Source organism: Triturus cristatus, chromosome 7 (assembly GCF_964204655.1).
Source record: "Triturus cristatus chromosome 7, aTriCri1.1, whole genome shotgun sequence".
In the NCBI taxonomy this organism is placed as follows: Eukaryota; Metazoa; Chordata; class Amphibia; order Caudata; family Salamandridae; genus Triturus; species Triturus cristatus.
The window spans coordinates 350,337,875-350,360,611 of NC_140590.1; positions in this window are offsets into that span (position 1 = coordinate 350,337,875).

Consider the following 22,737-nt stretch of genomic DNA (forward strand, 5'->3'; position numbering starts at 1 on the left):
TATGTGTTCTCCTTTTGAAACATTGCACAACTATTCCCTATATCTCCGTACACTGAAGAGGGTCTTCCTCATTGCGATAACCTCAGCTCGTCGTGTGAGTGAGCTTCAATCTCTATCGATCCAGGGACCAGCTGGCTAATAGAGGTCCTAAGTGGTGCTTTTCCCACCACCCTACCAAATCTGCTCTTCGAAAATAAAAAACTTTATGAGGCTGGTGCTGCCACACCCCTTAATGAACAGGAGCTGAAATCCCACTCTCTGCAGTGGTTCCCAGCTCCTTTTCCCTGCCACTGTGTGCTCCTCAACGGGTAACCGTGTAAAGAGAGCCGATACCGTGATACAAGAGGGGCACCCTGTGAGTAGGTCTGTAGTAGCCGTAACATTGTTAAAGCACTGCAGAGTGAGTTTTATGTTGTCATTATGATAATAAAATCCGTATTTCAGAGGAAGAATGAAATATTTTCCATATTTCACAGTTCCCTGGTGACTTGAGTTTACACTGAATTTTATGCAATAATAGCACCAAAACATGTAAAAAAAAAAATACACACGCACACTCACTCACTCACTCACGCATGAATTAGAACATTCATGTCTGAGCCAGGGGCCTAGGTGATGTTCAAAGCTACCCACTTGAAATATGAGCTGAACTAATAAAGGTGGCTTTTTGCTATTGACCATTGCAATTCTATCGGGCGGGGCTAGCCGCTCTCCAGGAAGGTGGGGATCTCGCTCTATCTACGCAGGAGTGCTAGTCAGGCGCGACATTTGGTCCTCGCGGCGCATCATCTATCTGCCCCCTCTTCTCTTTCAGCCTTTCGGAACCCGGAGTCCTGTGGCTGGGTAAAAAAAAAGTATCATCTGCCAGGCAGCCCCTCCCCCCCCCCCCACCCCTTCAAGACACTCCTCCCTTGCAGTACCGGGGCCCAGCCGGGGACACCAGTGGCCCTCCTATCCTCCTGACTGATTGTTCCCAGGTCAATGGTGTCAGTAGCTGAAGAGGTGGCGTGATGGCGGCCGGCCTTTGTTGTGATTATGTAAACAAGGCCCATTCAGGCCCAGGAGCTGCTTTGATCTCAGAAGAAAGAGCTGTGACCTCTTTCTTCCCACCTCCTCCTCTCTGCTGCCTCTTCATTGATTACCAGCTGCAGCCTGCAGGGAAGAAGCACCCCTCACTGCACTTCTGCCCCTTCTTCCTAGCTACCCCGGAGCACGACCACGCTCCCATCTTAATCGTGTATAAATGTATCGGAAACCCTGCGGGCCCTTTATTCCACTGTGCAGCCTTCAACCCAGAGGCACTAAATTTAAGAAGATCACGATGCTGTTAAAATATTTATAACTATTCCTCTAGCGTGCATAAGAAACGTGTTTATTTGCCTTTGAGCAATGGGTCTTAATTTGCTAAGTAAATGCTCCCGCTGAAGGGATCTGTGTGCAAACAGTTGGTTCACACGCAACGCTATTGGTAGAAACGTGAATGTAGCCTCCAGATTTCAGTTTCCAGTCTTGACGAAAACCACTTCGCCATTCATCATTCCAAGGCCGTCAAAAAAGTACGGTTTACATGAGTCAGCAACTCTTGGTGAGACATTTGCAAGAGAGTGCCAGTGACGCGAATCATGAATGATTTACTTATTCATACATTCACCAGGCGCCCCGGATTTGTCGCGACAAACTCAGGAAGTGTAAGTAAATTAAGCAGAAGCGTAATGTTTCAGTGTAATTGTGATAAATCATGCACCAATTCAGTGTAATATGTTTAATTAAGTAACAAAAACTGATTGTTGTCTTTTTGTTATTGATAGTGACCCCCGACGAAGGGCGCTTGAAGCCCGAAATGCATTGGGCATTTTCTGAATAAAACACTGCTTTTTACGAACCATTGCCTCAGTCGTGTTCATCTAAAGAGGTCCGGATCGACACATGTTGGACATTAGAAACTTGGGAAATTGCAAAAATTCCACGTGTGGAGAAAAATACAAAATCTAGTTAAAAGGTTAAAAAAAAAAGTTGGATTACAAGGAATTCATTGGAGAAAAGAAATGAGTAATGTTTGCCAAAGAGGCGCAATCCAGCTGTGCATCTGGTTCGGGGCTCAAGGCAGGCCCCTCCCCATGTAGACCCTATGAATTACCTCCTGCCCTGGGCTGTACCTCAGGGAGCTGCTTCCAGGCTCCTGGTGAGATACTAGTAGCTCCCGGTCTACACGTTGGAGACCCTTTCTCTATGGTCATATATGCATAGATCACACACATCAGTCATTAGGCTAGGCTCAAGACATTGAAAAAATAGATAATATATAAAATGACATTTATTGTCCTATTTCTGATTGTTCTGTATGCAAATCAAGGAAACCCAACATGGGGCCAATCTGTTCGGCCGAGATCCCTGATTGCCCTGTCAAGTAGAGGCACAAATTCTTTAAAATGGGTCTATTAGGGTCAGACATGAGCTTCGTGAGTGTGTCGGTCTGGTGGGATAACTGACTAGCCTGTCCCTCCCCTGCCAATAGCCCACACAAGTCTGAAATGATCCCAGGTGCTCACCATCCCACGTTAAACTACCAACCTTCTCTGTGAACAAGCCTATATACCATGTTCACCAGTAGAGGCAGCACAGGAAAGGGTATTAAACCAGGTTCTGACTTTTTGAGGACATTCTACGGTTTTGAGAAAGCTATGAATGAACCTGCAAAGGCGATACAACCACCTATAGGAGAAGATAATTTATATTTCTTTGAAGACCACCTAATACACTTAATTGCGGGCCTCCTTTGCCAGCTAAAAAAATACACCAAAATAAGATGTTGGCGAGTTTAAACTAGTCACAGTGCTCAGAATCACTCATTTATTTTGTGAAGTTTATTTCTAAGAGTCATTTGGATAGGTCATAACATTATTTCCTCTGATCTGGTGAGTAACAAGTGATGTGATCTTGCTGCAATGAAATCACTGGTCCTGACATCACGTAACGTCATCAAAGTTAACATAATATTATGCTGTTTGGAGTTTTTTTTAAATAAATAGAATTGAGTTCCTTTTGTCATAGGATTTTGACGAGTATGTGTAAACTGATATTTACACCTCTAAAACATACTACACATAATCTGTAACAGCATACCCAAGCCAAATATGCATGATCGGATTCTCCTCAACTCCCTACCCACTGGCACTGGAGCAGTCAATTGGCGGGAAGCCATAAGAGTCTGGTCTTAAGGGAGATAAAATATCAAGCATGGATGGGACAGGGCTGAGGCAGGAAGATGAGAGACGACGAGTCAAAGACAAGAGCACCCACCCTCCCCACCCCCATGCAGAAGATGATAATGGGCCCCTCGGTGGACACAAAACGAGGGGAGAAGCAGAGGAAGCGGTCCTCCAGCCAATCTATGACCCGGTTTCAGAACCGCACCCTTGCCCACACTTCAACAGGATAACATATCTCAGAAGAATTGCATTGTATTTTTATTTTGGGGGGGGGGGGAGGAGTTTTATGTAGCGCGAACTAGACCAGAGACATCGGGTATCAGAGCACTTTACATGAGCACCAGTTTCGTTACAAATGGGCACATTCATCATTTTTGTTAGGCACAGGGAGATAAAGTGATTTGTCCAGAATGTTTAGCGTCGTTGCCGAGACTCGAACGCTGTTCCCCAGCTTCGAGGTCGACCGCTCTAGCCCTAAGGCTACATCCCGTATTTATGTAGCGCTTCCTAACCCTGAAAGGAGTCGAAGCACTTTGGACCATCGACCACCAGCTCACTTCTCGAACATATAGGCAAGGACTGGCTAGACAGGGGACAGGCGTGCACTGAATGCCTGGCAGCAAAGACAGGTGCTTCCGTCCCTCCCTGCACAGGAAAGAGCGGGGGAACCCGTCTAAAAGGCAGGGCAGAACAGGCATAGAACCTGACCCACTGGCGGCAGAACGATGGCCATGAGTTATTTCAATAATAACCTTTCATATAGCACAAAACAAACCCGCTTTGTGGCACTTGATGAAGTGTTTATTACTACCCAACAGATCCAAATGTGTTAATCACAGAAAAAATGAAAGGCTGAGGAAACACTTTCAAGGATCCAAACTAGTAGGCCCTGCTTGTTAGTTTACAGACAGCTATTTCCCAGCTATGCATAACTCATATGTATCTTACCAGGACTGTAACTTGTTACCCACAGGTAACACAAGGAGCCGTGCAACAAAACATTTACCTACTGAGCAATCATACTTAGAATATAAGTCTTTAACACAACATTATAAGTGTTACTAGTGAGCAGGCAATTTAAAACTCTGAGTTATTTATGATTATTCCTATCCTTGGCCAGATGTTACACAGAACTCTGTCTCCAGCAAGGGTTTACCATCAGTTATCAAGCACCCAAAATCCTCATTCTGTAGAGTATTTCAGAATGACTCTTCATGAAGCACGACATCCAAAGCCAGTTATTCAAACAGTGGTTTTTGAAAAAAGTTGACATGCCTCGTGCTGAGATCAGGCTCACCAATGCTCCCTTGAGATGATACATCTGGCCGACAGTATCCCATGAGGCCCTCCACTTTCACAAGGACAGAGCGAATGGGGGACACCAGAGAGGATCTCGCCTGGCAGTTCTCGTTGGACTGTTCCGATTGGAGGAGGGTCAGTACTGATTTGCATATGGCTGGGTCCCAACGGACATGGCATTGTGTCATAGGTGTACCTACAGGGTATGCCCAGACATGGATCCCTGCTCATTGTGCCATTAGAACCAAGCTATACCAGACTGAGGAGCCCGAATCAGGGTGAAACCGGTCTTGGGTTGCATGAGCTCCAGTTCAGAGAGGACCTGGACTGTCAGTTCAGGCTGGACTGTTCCTATTGGAGCAGGGTCAAGAAGACTTATATGCATATGACTGGGTCCAAACTGAAATGGCATGGTGAGCAAAAGAATGATGTGCAGGGACGCTACCCTGAGTGATTACTGGTGATAAGACAAAATGCAAGCATTCCTCTCATCACCTTTTGTGTGTTTGATCAACAACTTCGGTAAGCCATGCGCTTAGGGGGCTGAAGGCGAAAGATTGTGACTAGACCAGAGTACAACGAAAGGTCCCTGATAGCTTCAACATACGGTTTCTGTAACAATTGCAGAGACGGGAGATGAAAACATATGCATCTGCTGGTGACACAATTGAAACAATTGACCTTATTTCTTTTTGAAGTTTTATATAGTGTGAACTCGACCCGAGGGTATTCGAGCACCATACTTGAGCACCAGTTACATTACACAAGGACACATACATTTTTGGTAAGTACAGGAATATTAAGTGATTTGCCCAGAATCACAGGATGTTGAGCCGATGCCTTGGGGCAGATTTACAAGCCCCTTGCGCCTCTTTTACGCCGCCGTTGTGTCACTTTTGTGACACAGCGGCGGCGCAGATCCAGCGCCATTGTGCGGGGTATTTACAACGTGACGCATCTGGGAGATGCATCACGTTGTAAAGCCCTGTGCCACATGTAGGCGTTCCGGAGCAGGGGGGGGTGGGCGTTCTGGTGCAGGAACGCCTCCTAAAAGTGGCTGAGTGAAATCTACAAGATTTCACTCAGCCACTTTTAAGGCCATGCTGCGTCAAAACCCTGCGCCTGCTTGAAGTAGGCATAAGGATTGATGCAGCATTTTAAAGATAGGGCACCCCGAGCCTTGTTGGTGCTGCGTTGCACTTGTGACGCAACACCAGCAATGCGCCGCCTTAACGGCAGCAGATGCGTCACGCATCTGTCCATTTTTGCCCCATGGTGCACCGCATTGTAAATGTGGCGCATCCATGGTGGCGGAGCCGTGACGCACAATAACTAGCGCATCCCTGCTGATATGCAGGGATGCACCAGTTATTGTAAATCTGCCCCCTGGTTCCCCAGCTACAAAGTCGGCAGGCTTGGCCGTTATGACACATCCTCTTTCTGGAGCATTTTCTGACTCATGCACTCCACATAAAGAGTGGCATGGCCTGCAATCCCTTTCTTGCAGTACCTGGGGTCATCTTGGCACTGGTAGTAAGTGACAAGCAAGGGCATGTGGCAAACCACAAAGTTATAAGTTAGATAGTGACTAACCACTCTGGAGCGTGCCTCCCAGTGCTTTAAGTGGGACAAATGATAGAGTGTCTACAGAAGAGGTGTGGCCAAAGAGGCATAGCTAAGAATCTATTCCAAGATGTGTGGCCTATGTAATTAAGGTGTTAACATGTGAACTACATTCCTGTGCTTCACACAGCAGGCCACCAGATCAATATTTGGGTGCCTCTCTGCAAATTTTAACAAAACATACATATTTGTAAAGTGCATGTTTACCCCTCGAGGCACATTAGCATTGAATTACAGGCATTTATTGTTAACCAACTCAATGGTACTCATTTGATCAACCTCAGAAAGATGAAAGGCAGAGTGGACCTGCCAGGATTTGAACCTGTGGCCATGAGGTCAAAAACAGGTTTCTGGAGCTGAAGCTTTAGTCCACTAAGTTGCCAGAATGGACAAGTATGAAACTAAGGTATGCAGAACTAGTAGATGTATTCGAAGTGTGTCTGTCTCTCATGTTCATCACTTCACACCACTTTCTTCTGCAGCCTCTCCCTCTCTTATTGTCAGAACCCCTTTCAGAGGGCCATGGGGCATGCAGGGGCTACTGAGCCCAACCGTGGTTGTTGAAGCCTTTTACTCCTGATGTTACTATGAATTCTGAGTAACTGGGCCATGTCCCCTTTCCGCTCTTGACTCTCAGTGGCAGCTGTGGACAACAGTGAAAGGCTTCCTCGGGGTTGGGGGTGTATATACAGGTAAGTGTACACACTCATAACTCAAAGAGCAAACAGTACAAACAATACATCAACATCCAGCCGAATGTTTGCTTTTATAAGAAAAATAAGTATTTTATTTCTTGTTCTCCCATGCAAAGCAATAACGATATGTACAAGCAATAACAAGGTGTCTTTTAGGTCAGGGCTCTAATAGTTGTCAGGCAAATCCCTGTCCCACCCTCTTCCCTGTAACATGCTCGGTGTTATTCCACATTCACTGGTGCCCCCATATAGGAAATGCTCCCTAATAGGTCGTACTGAAGAATTTCTCTTTGGCCCTTCAAGGACTAGTCAAAAGTGTCTATGGTGCTATAGTAACTTTAGCGGCCAGCCCCATGGGGCCCAACAGTCAAAGTTCTTGTCTTATCCACTCGTGCAGCGTTCTGATCCTGCTTGGAGAAGTCAGGCTGTTCGCGGCCCACGCGGCTTGCCCCCGGTGGTGAAGGCACTCCCCCTTGAGCGGCGCTGCTGGCTTCTTCACTTTCAGAGCATATCCCAGCTCGTGACTCATAGTCAGCCATCCCCAGTGTGTGTGGGGGGTAATTTTCTTTAGCTCCCTACTAGAGCAAAGCAAGAGTGTGTCATTGTCAGTGGCGTCCTCTGCAGTTTCAGGGTTCAGTCAGGGGCAGTTCTATCACTGTGCAGGCACGACCCGCCAAATGAAGCCTTAGTCTTTTCCTCGGGCGATGGCCCAAACATCTTGGCAATGTAGGCACCTGCAGCCCTCATGGCATATGGGGTTGCTGAGGTACTTAGGAAACCATGGGCAGACTCCTCCAGTGTGAACGCCTCCACCACTGTGGTTATGGGTCTGAACGCTCCTTCAGCAACACATTTGCAGGTGGCCCCTCCTGGCATACGTGGTCACCACTGTGAGAAGTTGGCCTGATATATGCTGCCCACTAGTTATAGTGGGCACCTTGTATCAGTCTAAACAACCCCTTATGGTGAATAGGTTACAGACAACCTTTATTGAAAGCTATCCTAGTGGTAGCTATGGAGAGCAGCCTTCAGGCTAAGTCTTGAAGGAATGTAAAGCAGCTTGTTTTACCAGTCTATAATTTCTTGAATGACCAAATGAAAGGACAACCACACCAGATATATATTTAAAATATATGTATTTAAGATAAAACACACCCCTCTAGTCAAGTCAAGTCTTTATTTCGATTTTTAGAAACAAAGTTTAAAATACAATTCATATCATCATTTACAGAGTAAAAACACAAATCAAATATAAAAACAATTTAACATAAAAACAAGCAACAGGAGGAATTAAATCTACTAGCATAGTTTCATCTTCCTAGTCCTTATCGCCCAAGCCCACCCCAAGAATTTTGCCACAGCTATTACAATGGCGGATTCCGTATCGTTCCTGAGCACCCTAAGAGCTGCAGAAGTTACCTTAAAGCCCAAGGGCCCGATCCACAGAACTAACTTAAGACAAAATCCTAAACTTACTACCATTTTCGTATTCACAGAATACACTTACTCATTTTGGTATTCACAGAAGACACTTACTCACTTCGGTATTCACAGAAGTTTGGAGTCCTAACTTTAGGACTCCTAAATGCCTTCTGTGAATACCGAAAGTCTTAAAATAAGGATTTTTCTCAGTTTAGGAGTCCTAAAGTTAGGACTCCTAACTTTACTACTACTAAATTGAGAAAAATCCTTATTTTAAGACTTTCGGTATTCACAGAAGGCATTTCGGAGTCCTAAAGTTAGGAGTCCTAACTATACTACTACTAAACTGAGAAAAATCCTAATTTTAAGGCTTTCGGTATTCACAGAAGGCATTTAGGAGTCCTAAAGTTAGGAGTCCTAACTTTACTACTACTAAATTGAGAAAAATCCTTATTTTAAGACTTTCGGTATTCACAGAAGGCATTTAGGAATCCTAAAGTTAGGAGTCCTAACTGTACTACTACTAAACTGAGAAAAAACCTAATTTTAAGGCTTTCGGTATGCACAGAAGGCATTTAGGAGTCCTAAAGTTAGGACTCCTAACTTCTGTGAATACCGAAATGAGTAAGTGCCTTCTGTGAATACCAAAATGAGTAAGTGCCTTCTGTGAATACCAAAATGGTAGTAAGTTTAGGATTTTGTCTTAAGTTAGTTCTGTGAATCGGGCCCCAAGTTTTTACATGTAGGGACTAGCCATTTCAGGCGTGGTGGCCTATAGGATGGGCATACGAAGAAAAAATGGGCAGTTGTTTCCCTCATGCCTAGACAAAACGGGCATAGACCATCCCAACCCTGTTTCCAACTGAGCATAAAAACCCCTAATGGTAGGGACCCCACCCTGAATTGGTGATATAGCTTCCTTTCCAGGGTACTCCTAATAATATCCCAGTAAGGCTCGATAAACAAAGACAACTTAAACTCCAAGAAACCACTTGGTATAATACTAGTGCTCTGGGATAATCGCATCTGGTCAATATAAGACCAGTATGCTTCTTTTAGTTGCTTCTTGGAGGGGAACACAGCTGAGGACGGAGAGTCCCACAGGTTCCTCATCCCCATAGCTATTAATGTAGACTTGAGTTCCCTTAACCACTGGATTCTATCAGAAGTATTTATTTTCTTGACTTCGCTCAGAGCCCGAGCATACTGAGCCAGCTCAGGCATTGTCCACAGCCGGCGCCAGTAGGCTATTGGACTCTAGTCTCTTTATGAGGCTGGAGTTCAAAGTACTTAATTTACAAGTTAGCAATCAACAGTAATAGCACAAATACACGTTTGGGCCCTAGGGGCGTAACAAACCATATACCAATAAAGTGGTATAAGAACCACGACTGAACTAGACACAAGGCCTAGAGCCTGTAGAATCGCTGGGACCCCAAGGAACCACCCAGGTAGTGATGCAGGGGACCCACGGGGGCCGTGTGCAGTGTGTAAACACAACCGCGGGTTCCCGTTAGCTTCTATGGGCAATGTCGCGGTTGGAAAATTAAAGATTAGGGACACTTAGAATTGAGTTAGGACCAAACCCTTTTGGACTTGGGAAGTTCTAGGGCTAGCACCCACGGTAGCACAAGAGTACTCGTGTTACCTCACCCAGGGAAGCCGGGTGCATAGGTGTCTTTTGGTGTCGGGTCGTGTCGTCGATTTCAATGGATTTTATATTTGAAGAAACAAGGGAACCCAAACGAGGTAATCAAGGACCTTGGGTAGTAGTATTTTTAGAGAAACAATGGTCCTTAGAACAAAGAGGATACTGAAAGAATAAATATAGTCCAGAATCGATACTATATTAGGGGGATGTCCAGCCGGACAAACCCTTTTAATTCTTTAATGTAATATTTACAAATACGAAAACATACTTTTTGTGGGACACAGTCCTGTATCCTTCAGGGAGAACTGACATCACATAAATTACATACAAGTGAACAAAAAAGGCATTTCAGGCAAGAAGGGCAGAGCTTATGTACATTATCCAATGTTAGAAGCTTTTTATACAACAACAAATGCACTTTTTTACACAATGGATTAGCCCCTTCAGTGCCACGCCCTTTCCCCGCCCTGTGCCGGGTGTTACATTAGCGGGCGGGGTTCATGACGAGATAGTCTCGTCATGGGCACAGCGCAACCGTGCTCCATGACGAGACTATCTCGTCATGGGCACTGAAGAGGTTAATGTGGACGTTGTTTGCTTAGGTCGACGACGTTTCGATCCTGTTGTGAAATACTAGGATCATCATCAGGACAAGATAATTTGCTGGCCTGAGCATAAGAAATTGCCCAATGAATTCAGTTAAACTTTTGGTCCGGAAGGAAGAAGTAAGGTGCGACCGTAATGATAAGTATACGCTCGGGGAATGCTTATTTGAACCTGTACGGAGACAGGCCCGAGATTCAGGTCCGAGAAGTGAATATTCAACGGATTGAGGCAGGGTGGCAATGCATTCAATGCTGCCTGGGTCCTTCAAATTAGGGATTCCGAGTGACAGGGAGGCGAAGGTATGCCGGGGTTTTAACACAAGGAAGTGCGCAGTGGGGAGGCGCGTGGAACTGTAGCGCCATCTTGGAGTGGGCACAAAGGAAACAGAGAACAGACTCGATAATGTGAGAGAAAAGCCTCATGGACAGGAGAGATTGAAAGGTGGGAAAAAGGCAGTGAACAGTGTAACATGACAATTTGTGTAAACTGAACAACGATAAAGCGTGCAATATAAAAAAGAAAGTACAAGCGAAATATTTAAAATATTTTGAACCAAGTAGTGGAGGAGCCGCTTATATGATCAAATAAATTGAAAGGAGCAGTTACAATACCAAAAGTATCCACAAAAGCCAATGTAAGTGACAACACACTGTTTCAATGGGAGCACTGACATCGTGTCAACAAAATAGTATATGTAACGACAAGAATTGTAGTAATTCTTGTGTATGGTGGTAGAACAGCCTAAACTCGCTATGAACCATGACGGAACCATGAATTGTAAATTGTAAGAATTAGAGGAACAAGGGAAAGAAACATTTGTAGGAGAATGTTATACAGGATTAGCTGGAAAGCATTGCAACAACTCTCTAGACAGTATGAGAAATCAATATTTCAAGAGTTGAAGGTGGTTAAATGAGATTGGTCCAGTCTTCAATCCGATTGAGACCATCCTTAATACTGTTGGTGCGGATGATCATTTTCAACTCCTCTTTGTTCAGGATTTTAGTAATGTCTCCACCTCTTGGTGGCTGCTTGATTGTTTTGATCACTGTCCATTTGAATTAATATTCTTTGTGTCCCATTTCCCGGAAATGTTCGACTAAGGGAGCATTTGGAGTTTGGCAACGTACTCTGCTCCTGTGCTGGCCAATGCGCAATTTCACCTTCTGAGTAGTCTGGCCAATGTAGATTTTGTTGCATGGACAAGATATTAGGTAAATCACATTGCTAGTATTGCAATTGGAGAAAGAGTTCAACTTGATAGGAACATTGTTGAATAAAAAATTATTTTCTTCAATGGTTGTACTACATACATTACAGTTACCACATTTAGCATGACCAATAAGGGGCTCACGGCCCCAAAGTTCAAGGTTGACATTGGTCGGGGAGAGGGGAGTGCAGCTCTTACAAGGTGATCCTTGAGATTACGGTTTTTTCGGAAGGCAAACAGGGGGCGTTCCAGTGATAGGATGCCAGCATTAAGCACTGGCCAGTGTTGTAGAATAGATTTTCGAATGGGGTTTGAGGCAGGAGAAAAGGTGGTAATACACACTATTCGATTGGTATTGGTTTTCATTTTTGGTGATAGGAGGACTTCCCTTGGGCAATACCACGCACGTTTCTGTGCATTCCGCACTAGTCGTTTGGGGTAGCCACGGGCTCTTAGTTTGTTGGTAAGGGTGGATGCTTCAAGGAAGTAGTCTTCCTTTGAAAAGCAGTTGCGCCTAATGCGCAGAAATTGGGAGTATGGGAGAGAGCCTCTGAGGGCTCTAGGGTGATGGCTCTCATACCGGAGTAACGTGTTCCTTTCGGTGCTTTTCCTGTACAGTTTGGTGAGTAGTTCCCCATTAGAGTGATATATAGTAAGGTCTAGAAAGGGGATATGTGACCTGTGATGCGTATTGGTGAAACTAAGACCAGAGCAGTTATTGTTCAACCAGTGGGCAATTTGGGAAAGTGTAGTTTCATCTTGATTCCAGATCAGGAAGATGTCGTCTATGTAGCAATGGAAGCTGGCGAAGAAGTGCTGCTGCCGCGAAGAGGAGAAGTGTCCGAAGAGATCCAAGCCTGGATCTAGGGTGGAAGGAACCTGAAAGTAGAGGGGACAGAGTCTGGGTCACTTGCCAGTGACCGAGGGTACGATAGACCAATGCCCACAGATGTCAGGTGCTTGAGGTGAGTTGATGGGTGTCTTGACTCTTCAGCCACGAGGTCCAGGAGGGGCCGATGATGACCTGGAGCTGCATTCAAGCTGTCCCACAAAGTCTGTCGAGTGCTGCGGTGTCGGCGACCAGATTGGACCCAACAAGCCTTGGCAACGGCAAGTTACTTGAAAGCAGAGAAAGGACGTCGGTGCAGATCAGCAAGGTCTGGGGGGCTCACCCAGCAAGGGTAAGTCGGGGCACGTCTGGAGCAACCAGGAAAGCCCAATTAGAAGAGGAGTTGCCTTCATGGAGACCTACTAGCCAATGGGCTAGCGATCGCGAAGGAGCCTCGAGCGGTCGCACTTGAAACTGGCCCACGGGTCACTCGTGGAGTGGAGGCCAGCAATCTTCAGTGCAGGAGGTGCTCAAGGCTGGGGCTACTGAGAGCCCAAAGCACAACTTCGAGGAAGACCAGTAAGATAGTGTTGCTGCAAAAGTTTACGGTGTCCAGGGGTCACGGTTCCACGTCACCAACGATAGCCACGGGCCTCAGCTTTGCTGTGCACTCAGGGTAGCCTCGCGGAAGTCTGGAAATCTACATTTGGTGATGCAAAGACTTCGGCGTCCGGCGGGAGCTTCAGCAATGCAGACAGGTCAGTTGCTTCTTTGGTGCCTGCCAAGCAGGGGAGTCACTCCTTGACCCCAAGGGAGATTTCTTCAGTCTTCTAAGCAAAGTAGAACATCGAAGGTACAGGATATATGTTGCAGAGTTTTGTCCAGGGTAATCTAAAGTCGCAAGGACTGGGTTCCCATACTTATACTAAGTTTGGGGGTTGGACATACTCTAGGGACCCACCTATGGGAGGGTTTGGAAAGAGGGGTGGTACACCCATTTCCCTTGCCCATTTTCGTGCCAGAGCAGGGGCAGGTAGCCCCTGCAACCGGTTTGAACTGGACTATGCACAGGGACACCACGTGTGCCCCCAGTGCAGGACTTCAAAGCACCAGAGTGTGCTCCCGCCCAGCCCTAATACACATCTGCCTGTCTGGGGAGGTGGTTACACCTCCCTGCGACAGGAAACCTATTGTCCAGGCATCCCCTGCTGGAGTTTCAGTCATCAGCAGGAGGCCAGACCCGTGTCTGTGGCAGAGGCATCTATTTTGTGATGCCAGGGCTGTACAAAGTCCTACCGGGTTAGACCAGTGTGAACATGTCTCTCCCTCTAGAAGGGTGGAATGCTACCCCCGCCGCCAGAACTGGCGGGGGTGTAGTATTCCAAAGCGTTTGACACCAAACACGACATGTTTCAGTGCAGCCATCCCAAAGTTAGCATTTACCGCAAGGTTATAATGCACTTAAGAGTATATGGCCAGCCTGCACCACAAACAGCATCAGAAGAGGTACTCCGAATGCTGCAGAGGGGCTCTGCTCATGCAGGGGCACCCTCTCACATAAAAACCAAGCACTCTGACTTCAGGATTGTTAAGGCCTGCCATAGGAGTGACTTATAGGTTTTATATGTGTGTGCAATGGAAGTGATATAGGTAGCCTATACCACTGTAAGGGGTGCAAACACCACCTTACCCAGGCTGCAGTAGCAGACCTGTGGGTCATTTTGGAGTGCTTCCCAGGGGTGGCATAATACATGCTTCAGCCCCTGGTAGGCCTCTGAGGTACCTATGCCCTAGGTACATAGTATACCATATACTAGGGGCTTATAAGGCACTCCAGAATCCAATTAGATATGTACCTAATGTACATGGAAACCATTTTACAGAGAAAGCAGATAGACTGGGGCCCTGAATATCAGGGTCCCAGTCAAACTAAGTCATAAACCAGCAAAACACCCGGAAAAAAGTGGGGGCAACCATACAGTCAGATTCCACCTTCCTACAACCACAGCATGACGAAACGGGCTTAGCAAGACCAGCACAGTGCTCAACACACAACTCAGTCCACTGCAGTCCTCTCCGGGCAAACAGGGGTCGCCCAACCAGCACTGCACAAGGGCAATGACCCGATTGGTGCACAGCCATTCCCTTCCACCTCGCCCAGGGTCTCTTCTTGACAGAGCTCACTGAACTTCGCTCCCTCCAACGGTCTCCTCTTCCTCACAGGGCACACTGGTCTTGGTAAACAGCAGCTGCTGGCCCTCCAAGCTCCAGGGCAGGTGGTCTTGGCTTTCCTTGGTGATGTTCGTCAACAAGCAGGGAGACTAGCAGGCCTTTACCCCTAGCCCTGGTCACAGGTAGAATTCTTGCAGAGCATCTTCTTCTCACTCAGCCCAACTGGCTACTTGGCAAATGACAAATTTTGGGGACTCAGCCTTCCTTCTTATAGACCTTTTCCAGACACCAAATGTAATTTAGGGTCTGAGCCTTTGAAAATTTATGTTGGCGTTCTCCATCTGTTGAAATGTTTATTTCATTTCTTCTTCTTAAAAAGATGCTTGTCACACTAGGCACAACTATGAAGCAGATTAATCCACAACAAATTCATGGGAGTGACCAGATTTCACACTTGGATGTCAGTCACAGTGTTATGTGCATCTAAAGGATAATCCCGGACTCTCAGCCCTACTCTTTATGATTCCCTTAACAGCCCCACCTCCTTTCTGAGATGTGTCCAGGTCCCTTCCTTGTGATCTATCACTGAATCAAAGAGCAACCTTTTGAAGTGTAAAGGGAGAGTCTCTTCCTTTCTTCCTCCTGTATATTCCACCCAGTTCAAAAGGAATTCACCATTACACAAATGTGTCGGGAGAGATTCCTCTCCTCCTGATGTATTCACAAGGCAGCCTTAGACTTCCCAATATGCGCCCCCAGGTTATTCGATGTAATATACCAATGCAGGCACACTCACTCAGTGTACATTCACAGCACACTTACTGTCCAACAGTGTTGCTGCCAGGCATTGTACCATTACAAGTACACTGTTATGTGCCCGTGTAGCAACACAGTACATTTTCTTACATGGTCCTCTTTTCTGCACAATAACATTATTGCTGTGACCTTTTGCACATATTCGCATGTGTGACAATGTTGGATTAGTTTCTCTGAAACTGCTTTGTTTATACATCTAGCTTCACGCAACATTATCACGATGCCTCACACACCGAGTACAAGGCCTTTACGCATGATGTACAAATGTCATTCTATCTTCATCCACGGGACGACAGGCCCAACTACATATCCACAACAATGCTAATCTGTGTGTACATCGCAAGGATTTTTTTTATTATTAAATAAAGAAGCATTTCCAGGGGTTAGCCAAGAAGACATTTCAGTTGACCCTGAGCATGCTGAGGGTTAGCCAAGCAGCTGCCTGACATCTCTGTGAGGGGTATCCAATCTGTGACCAGGACAGGGTCATACATTCTCTCCCACCAGGTAATGGGGTTGGACCATCCAGTGGGGGGATTCTTGGCTCTACACCTACACACACTCTAGACACACATAGAGTAGGGATCGCATAGTAGGAGTACGCCTGATTGCTACCTTGTATTATATGCCTGCATACATATACCGTCTTAGCATCATGGTGGAACTGTATCTGCTATTTACTCTTTTTGTGCTTTTATTCATTTCCATCTTCTTTTGTCTATTGATTAATCCACCTCATGTATTCTGTGCAAGAATAACATTGGTTCAATAAATATATTGAAAACGTCCCATTGTGTATTCTCTGTATATTTCTCTAAGAACAAGGGTGCACGAGTGACTGAGCAAGAAGGTTCTGATCTTTAACCACAATCCCTGAGGGGTCAGGGCTGGAATGTTCAGTGGTTGCCAGAAACCTTTTTTTCCCTGTTCAGATTAGGGGGGTTTATGGTGGCACTGTGAGCTATTTGGTCTCTAGGCCAACATATACTGCGGGGTGCTTGAAATCAGTCTAGGCACCTCAGCCAAAGTTTATGTTGTCCACAAACGCGCAGGTCCTATGGATTAGTAGGAACTACTTGACATTGAGCTGCCAGCGTTGATTGGGTTCTTATTTTACAGATCATCTGAGTAGTGCAATCGCGTCTTCTCAGAGACTCCTACTCACCTTCAAACGCGAGACATCAGTGGTGGTACGGAAATCCGCCTCAGCTGAGTAGGTAAAACCCTATGTATTGGCTGTAGGTTTTTCAAGGATGTACGATAAAAACTTCCCACATTGTGTTACCTTTCCTCCGTGAATTTATTTACTAATTTCCTTTTGCTTCCAAACATTTTAAAACAATGGCTGATGAGGAAGTAGAAGCAGAATTAAGCATAGCGGAGAACTGCAGTCATGCAGTTACTCTCAAATGATTAAACTTTGGTCTACTGGCTAAGGGTGGAGACGTTACCTTCGTGGTAGAGGCACACAAAGCATTCAAGACAGAGGTATTCTATTCCTGTGTCAAAGTCCCAGCTGCAAATGATCGTACACAAATATTTCATGCCTATTTTGAGAGTGAAACATGAGATGAATAGACTTCATATGAAGAACTAGAAATTCCTCTTTCTTACCAAGAGCATATGAATTGGTTTAAAGGTGCCCTCCCACACACTACAGAAAATGTGAGAATCGGTCAGCTCAGCAAAGAAGGAGCGACATGGCCAGTCTTACCTGAATGCACACCGCATCCAGACACTGCTAACTTAACTGCAGAAGAAATGCGTACACTATATAGAGATTTAGTAAAAATGGACAGAAATCTTACACAGTTCATAATGCGAACAGTAACAGTTAACCCTGCGCGGAGTGCTCAAGCCACACAACCACAGTTGGCCACTATGGGTATAAGCCCACAAACACTGTGAGGTAGATTCCCACCAGTCGGGGGCAAATTCCGTTCTGGATACCAAAAAAACACAAGTCAGCTTGAAGTAGTATTTCCCCAGAGGGGCCGGCAGGAGAAACACAGAATTCTAACTATCTGCTTGCCGATGGGGATGGCTCCCCCAGGGGAAGACTGTGCAACTTGGGGTACAGTCTTCGCTGCCGTTTATACCAGAACACATGGTACCCCTTCACTGGCTGTTTTACCTGATGTACTGAAGCAGCTTATGATTGAGTATGGAGCAGCACCTGCCCTAGACTTCGGGATGAAACTGAGGGGCAATTTTTCCATAGTATCCACCATTATGTTATATAACAAAAAAAGGGATGCGCCTGCGTTAGCTATACACCAACACTTGAGGGATTTCACTCCTGCACTCCAGGAGTGAGAATTACCTGAAATTATTGAAGAAACCTGTGCTACACTAGGTAGAGTTAATTTGGGAGCTAGACCTGCGAAACCACAACTTAAGAGTAATTCTGAAAAAGATAGCTCTAGGCAAGCACCTGATTCTTCAACGAAGAAGAAGTGGGATAATAAACAAAAATATAAAGACAAACAAATATCACGGGGTGGGTCTCCTCAGCAGTAAGCCACTGAAAAAAGATACAATCTTAGAAACCGTGATAACATTAGAAATCATGGCAAGTATCAGGATACTGATACACGTTCCTCTCGTTCCTATCAGGAGTCATCCAATACACGTTCAGAAAGATGTGGATGTGCAGAGTTTAGATCGGAAGAGCATATGAAGCTGAAGCAGGAATCCCAACGCTTGTCTGACCACATCATTAATAAAGAAGAAAAAACTAAGAATATTAAAACTCAATTCAATAAGAACAAGCATTGTAAATGCAATAGGTCTCGCCTTTGATTAAGTTAAAGCCATTTGCTTTGCTAATGGTATTGTACAGCAAAGCAATGGCTTTAATTTAATGAAATTATTGGAGTCGTCCATCTCTCTGCATGTGCTTCTGATTTTTTCTGGGGGTGCAGTGCCAGCTCCTGCTCACTAGTGAGAATCTGTGAAGTAGCGGGGGTTGGGGGTGGGGGAGGAGCTGTGCAAGGGACTCAAGGGGAGGGGATGGGTAGAGTGAGATGAGCTGCCTCCATAGAGGAAGGTGTGCTACCATACAGGCTAAGAAACATGTCCACAGCACTCCCGCTATCTCAACAGACACTGTTCTATCTGTCTATCTTCTATCTATCATCTATCTAGCTATACTTCCATCTAGGTATCCTTCATCCGTCTCTCATCTATCTTCTATTTATATGTCTCTTCTATCTATCTCTTCTAACTGTCTGTCCTATCTGTCTCTCCTCCTATCTGTCTCTCCTCCTATCTGTGTCTCCTCCTATCTGTCTCTCCTCCTATCTGTCTCTCCATATGTCTCTCCTCCTATCTGTCTCTCCATCTGTCTCTCCTACTATCTGTCTCTCCTCCTATCTGTCTCTCCATCTGTCTCTCAGATCAGTGTCCAGTGCACATGAGAGTGGGCATCGTGTGGTGGAAATTTGTAAGGAGGCCCCGGAGACCCGCGGGTGCCGTGCGGAAAGGGTGAAGGCCACTCGCTGAGGCGCTATACAGCGGCGCGAGCAACATGAACGGGGGCGGGGACTGGATATATTGCGCCCTATGTGGAAAGGTGCTGGCATCAGGGGGCTGTATATGGAGGGTGCTTGGCGTGTAACGTCTTGCTTAGAGTGGTCTGGGCACACAGGGTGTACCACACACAGGGACCACAAGGCAGCAGGCGCTATCTAAAGACTGCGCTGGGAACTCGCCAGATGCCACGGGGTGCGAGTGCTGAGGCACTCCATGGGGGTTACATGGAAACAGTGTACTCGGCGCACACATACCAAGAGAGGGAACTATTAGCTGCGAATAGAGGTGGGTGCTCTGCAGGAGGTTGCTGAAAGTACCCGAATGCAGAGGCGGTGTTGGTGACATCCGAGTACTATGGAGGGCAACAGGTTCCGGCCATGCGGGAAGTATTCCCTTAATGCGGAAAGGTCCTAGCCAAACACATGGGGTGACTAGTAGCGTAGTATAGATTATTAAATAGAGGGCGTGCGGGTCCCACCTGGTGTTACGCATAAAGGGTACCAGGCACACTGGCAGCGATGTGCAGTGCACACGTGGTGCCACGTTAGGCCCAGTGCTGCTGTGCACAAGCAGTGCCTGGCGTCAGTGTGCAGCTCTGTGCAAGTCACAGTCAGCATACGAGGAGCTGTATAATGCACTGGGAGCAGAGGCTGAGTCAGTACAAAGAAAGCGCCGGGCTTTTAGATTGCCTAGCACAGGAAGATGCAGTGACTTAATGGCACAGCAGAACACTGCATACACGATGGAATGTGCAACAAGCGCTCGCCTGGCAGCCGCGGTTTATTTTTGCATCGTGCTTTCACTTTAAAGTAAAAGCGAGATACAAAAATAAACACGCCACGTCTCCCTTTTTATCCGGCCCTCACGACAGCCGTAATGCAGGCCACTGAGTCCTTGGGGGCCGTCCAAAAAGGCGAAAGGGCGGCAACCTAAAACCCTCCTTTTCAATAGGAAGCCAGCGTTTAACAGAATCGCTGACGCTACCCAATGAAAATGAGGGGTCCGGCTTCGAGTCCCCTTCATGAAACTGACTTGTTCACCATAAGTCTCGGAGGCGAGGAGCGCATGCGCTCCAATGCCAGCCGAGACCTAAAAAGGTAGCTGGGATTAAAATAAGACATGCCCTGACTACTGAGGACTCTGCTTCTGAACGGGGAATGGGCAAGGAGGATGCTGGACAGCGCGGCAGAAGTCACAATAGCTTGCCAGAACCTGATGGATTATCTGGCGAGAGTAGTGCTGAGTGAATATATCACGGTGGAAACACCTGATACTAGGGTAAGTGTCCCCCATCGTTTATATGCAATTACAATCCAATTGGAGGGGGAAATACCCAGAAACATCAAGGTTCTGTTTTAAGAGAACTTGACATATGGTTATGGCATTCTTTTGGCTGACAAAGACTGGGCACCTGAGTTTGTAATGGAATGCCCAAATGGGGAAATGTTAATTTTTCCTGCTTTCTCTGACCTTGTTCCAGAATCAGGTAAACATTCTTACGCCAAGGAGTGTGATTTAGCGCTAGCTCCTGCACTATACCGAAATCATATTTGGTGGGATGATGAGTCACCTCATCATAAGATCCCATTAAAATCAACTTCTCAACCCCAGAGACAATACAGTACCCAATAAAACATGAAGCTAAAATCCAAGTTTGGGAAATCCTAGAACAACTTGAATCCAAAGGTGAGGGGGGCGCTAGAGGGCGCACGGCGAGATGGCCGCCTGCTAAGACGGCTCCGCCGGTCGGTGACAGGAAACGGACAATATCGACGACATGCGAGGATCCTAGAGGCATGTAAACGGCATACCAGGGTGGCGGAACACTGGGGCATGCTGGAGAACAGCTGTGGTGACTGGTAGTGCCGGAGATAACGATCCACGAAGCGAACTGTGCTCCGGGCGGACGTGGCTGGCTCTGGGTCAGGCAATATGGCGGCGCTGGCTGGGACACTCGGACTGTGACGAGCTTGAAGAGTGTTTGCTGGGGGGCCGGAGAGGCTACCTAAACTGCGCGGAGGAGATACCTGAAAGCGGTGATGATGCCCGGAGCAGAAACTAACGATCGGCGCTAAGACAGACCCATGGGAAGAGCGCGGGAGAGAGGACGGCGCCGGACGCAAAATGGCGCCCGTCATAGCGGAGCCTGATGCCTTCCAGCGGACGCTGAGTGAGTAGTGGAGAGGGGCACTCGACGTGCTACTGCTGCATGTATTGTGAGGGCGAGGACTTGCTCCAGATAACGGTAGTTGGAGGCAGGTGACGGCTGCGAGCGACGACCGGCTTGACCGGGTGACGCGACACGTGGCTGAACTGCCGGGCTGTTGGAAGGCTGTGCGTGGAGGTGCGGGTGTGCGCTGCTGGACAGGAGGAGGGTGCACAGAACGCCTGTGAGGACGAACTGCGTGATCGCATGCCCGTGAAGCGCTACTGGAGCCGGTGACACGGAGGTGCTGTGTGGGATGCAGTGGCACTCCTAGTGTACTAGACGTAGAAGGGGTGAGCAGGTACGAGCTCCGGAGAGATCCTTCACGAGCAACAGTGCACTGGCGAAGGGGTTCGGCGCACACGTGGAGGTGATCGTCACAATGGGGAAGAACGACCGAGGCCAGACAAAGCTACAGTTTGATGCAAAAAAATCTGCAAAAGCACAGTCGGAGACTCTGCAAAAGCACAGTCGGAGACTCAGGAGGCGGCTGCGGAGGCAATGCAGGCGGCGCCAGTGGGTATGGAGGGTGCCCTGCAGGCTATACAGCAAAGCTTGCAGGACATACATGGCAAGCTAGACTCTATCACGTTGCGAGTGGACAACATGGCTGCAAAGCTGGATGGACACGGGGAGCGACTGGTGGAAGCGGAGACCCGGATATCGGCGGTGGAAGACGAATCGCACGCCACAGCACGAAAGTGTACGGACATGGAGCGGCTGCTGGAGGTTATTAAAAACAAGGCGGAGGATTTGGAAGCGAGGTCCCGTCGTAATAACGTACGAATCGCGGGCGTTCCGGAGTCCACGAATATTGCCAAGATGGAAACCTATGTGGAGGAATTGATCAAAAACGTGTTTGGGGTGGACTCCCTATCACCCATCTTCCTGGTGGAACGCGCGCATAGAACGCTGGCCCCAAGACCGAAGCCTGGCCTGCCTCCGAGGCCTATAGTGGCGCGGATCATGAACTACCGAGATCGCGACACCATACTCCGAATGGCACGGGACAAACGCAAGATCAACTATCAGGGCAGCGAGCTGGAGTTCTACCCGGACTTCACGTTGACGGTCCAGATGGCATGTAAAGAGTTCAACCCGGTCAAAAAGAAACTACGAGAGCTGCAAATTGAATATGCTATGCTATACCCAGCGCGTTTGAAGGTCACCTATGACGGGAAAACGGCACTTCTACAGACGCCTAAGGAGGCACAAGACTTTCTCAAGAGGCTCATTAATCGGCGAAAGGAGCAACGTCGAGTGGATCAAGACATGGACTCGAACTGAGGACCACTATGCGGGACAGTGAACTATTTGTGATGATAGGCGCCAAGAGAAACGGCTGCGACGGAGGTCGTGGGAGGTGTTACGGACGCTGCTGCACAGACGATGTGGAATGTGGGGGGTGGGTGTCGACCGGGAAGCGGACTGCAAGATAACGCATGCATGGGAGGTAAGCTGCAGA